The sequence below is a fragment of the Galeopterus variegatus genome, unplaced genomic scaffold (genome assembly GCF_000696425.1).
Source record: "Galeopterus variegatus unplaced genomic scaffold, G_variegatus-3.0.2 Scaffold9280, whole genome shotgun sequence".
Taxonomy (NCBI): Eukaryota; Metazoa; Chordata; class Mammalia; order Dermoptera; family Cynocephalidae; genus Galeopterus; species Galeopterus variegatus.
In genome coordinates, this window is record NW_007735391.1 from 66,823 (window position 1) to 69,728 (window position 2,906).

The 2,906-nt window shown below is 38.7% G+C and overlaps 1 pseudogene; it reads left to right on the top strand.

Annotated features, from left to right (window-relative positions):
- Window positions 1-2,375: 2,375 nt before the first annotated feature.
- LOC103609162 overlaps window positions 2,376-2,906 on the top strand; it is a 1,719-nt pseudogene continuing 1,188 nt past the window's right edge.

A 2,906-nucleotide genomic window follows, 5' to 3' on the forward strand; every position in this document is an offset into this window, starting at 1 on the left:
TTCATTTCTCTTTGATATATATACCTAAGAGTAGAATTACTGGATCATAAATTAACTTCATGTTTAATATTTTGAGGAACTGACAAACTGTTTTACAGGCAGTGGCACCAATTTACACCCCACCAGCAATGCATGATGGCTGAAATTTCTCAATGTCTGATACAGTTTGGACGTGCTGTCCTCCCAAAACTCATGTGGAAATCTGATCTCTAGTGTGGAAGTGTTCAGAGCTGTTTGAGTCATGGGGGCAGATCCCTCATGAATGGGTTAATGCTCTCCCTGGGGGGTGGGGGTAGTGAGTGAGTTCTTGCTCAATTAGTTCTCTCAAGAGCTGGTTGTTTAAAAGACCCTGGCACCTCCCCCCTCTCTCTCTTGCTTCTTCTCGCCATGTGATCTGCTTGTACCCACTGGCTGCCTGCTTCTTTACACCATGAGTAGAAGCAGCCTGAGATCTGCACCAGATGCAGCTGTCCCAGAATCATGAGCCAAAGAAACCTCTGTTCTTTATAAATTACCTAGTCTCAGGTATTGTTATAGCAACACAAAACGGACTAATACAACATCCTTCCCAACAATTGTTATTTTTCATATTTTTGATAATAGCTATCCTCATGGGTGTGAAATGCTATCTCATTGTGGTTTTGATTTGCATTTCTCTAATGACTACTGATGTTGAGTATCTTTTCATGTGCTTATTGGCCATTTATATATCTTCTTTGGAGAAATATCTATTCAAGTCATTTGCCCATTTTTAAATTGGGTTTTGTTGTTGTTGAATTGTAGGATTACTTTATGTATTCTAGATATTAAGTTATTATCAGATCTATGACTTGCAAATATTTTCTCCCATTCTGTGGGTTGTCTTTCCACTATCTTGATAATGTTCCTTGGTGCACAAAAGTTTTTAATTATTATAAAATTTAATTGATCTACTTTTTCTTTTGTTGCCTGTGCTTTTGGTGTCATAGCCAATAAATTATTGCTTAGTTCAATGTCATAAAAATTTCCCCCTATGTTTTCTTTTAAGAGGTTTACAATTTTAGCTCTTACATTTAGGTCTTCGATCCATTTTAACTTAATTTTTGTATATAGTGTAAAGTAAAAGATATGACTTTGAATTAGTCCATTTTTGTTGCTATAAAAGAATACCTGAGACCGGGTAATTTATAAAGAACAGAGGTTTCTTTGGCTCATGATTTTGGGACAGCTGCATCTGGCATGGGCCTCAGGCTATTTCTACTCATGGCAGAAAGTGGCAGCAGCTGGCAGTTACAAGCAGATCACAGGGCAGGAGGAAGCAAGAGAGAGAGAGAGGGGAGGTGCCAGGCTCTTTTAAACAACAAGCTCTTGAGGGAACTAATAGAGCAAGAACTCACTCACTACCCCCAACCCCCAGGGAGAGCATGAATCCATTCATGAGGGATCCGCCCCCATGACTCAAACATTTCCCAACACTGCCACACTGTGGATCAGATTTCCACATGAGTTTTGGGAGGACAATAATCCAAACTCCATCAGACTTCATTATTTTGCATGCCGATATCCAGTTTTTTTTGGCAACATCTGTTGAAAACACTGTCCTTTCACCATCAAATGGTCTTGGCACTCTTGTCAAAAATCAATTGATCATATATGCAAGGGATTATTTCTGAGCTTTCTAGTCTATTACATTGGTCTGTATGTGTGTACTTATGCCAGTACCACATTGTTTTGATTACTATTGCTTTTAAATAAGTTTCAAAATCAGAAAGTGTGAGTTCTTTTTTCAAGATTGTTTTGGCTGTTCAGGGTCCCTTCAGATTTTAGATTAATGGTAGAATGGTTTTTCAATTTCTAAAAAAAAAAAAAATTGGGATTTTGACATTGAATCTGCAAATCATTTTGGGTATTATTTCATTTTAACAATGTTATGTCTTCCAATCTATAAACAGGGGATATCTCAAATGTTTATGTCTTCTTTAATTTCTTTCAGCAATGTTTTGTGGTTTTCAATGTACAAGTCTTTTGCCTTCTTGGTTAAATTTATTTCCAAGTAGTTTATTCTTTTTGATGCTATTGTAAATGAAGTTGCTTTCTTAATTTCCTTTTTGAATTGCTCATTGTCAGTGTACAGAATGCAATAAAACATATAGAAGAAAATATAGGAGAAATTCTTTGTGACTTGAGTCAGGCAACAAACTCTTAGATAAAACACTAAAAGTACCTTCCATAAAAGAACAAATTGATAAATGGAACTTCATCAAAATTCAAAAAGTTCTGTTCATCAGAAGACAACAGTAAAGTTTTCCAGTCTCCTTGATTTTCACTGGTTGCTGTGTGTCTTGGGCACTGCTGGTCCACGCCCTGTCCATGCTTGCCTCGTGGGTGTGTCTTGAAAAATTGAAGACATCTAGGACTTTCTGCTCACAGCCAGGCAAAAGGATGCCAAATCTGTCAAGATCAAGAAAAATAAGGATTGGGCCGGCCCTGTGGTGTACTCGGGAGGGCGCAGTGCTGGGAGCACAGCGTTGCTCCTGCTGTGGGTTCAGATCCTATATAGGAATGGCCGGTGCGCTCACTGGCTGAGCGTGGTGCAGACGACACCACACCAAGGGTTGCGATCCCCTTACCGGTCACGAAAAAGGCAAAAAAAAAAAAAAAAGTGGAAGTTCTTAAGCAGTTTTAAGCAGATAGGTATCCATAACTCCCCAGTGGCATGTATTTTTTTCTTCTCCTGATACCATGACCTATAGTATGGGGCTGCCAGGCAATACACTCCTCTCTCTCTAGCTCCAGTAGGAATTCACTCTTCCAGACTGATCTATTACTTCTACCTAAAAGCAGGGTCTTAAGGCACTTTTATTTATGAGTTTCCTTGGCTAAAAACCCAGAAAAGTTGCCAGAAACACCATGTCCTCCAATAAACA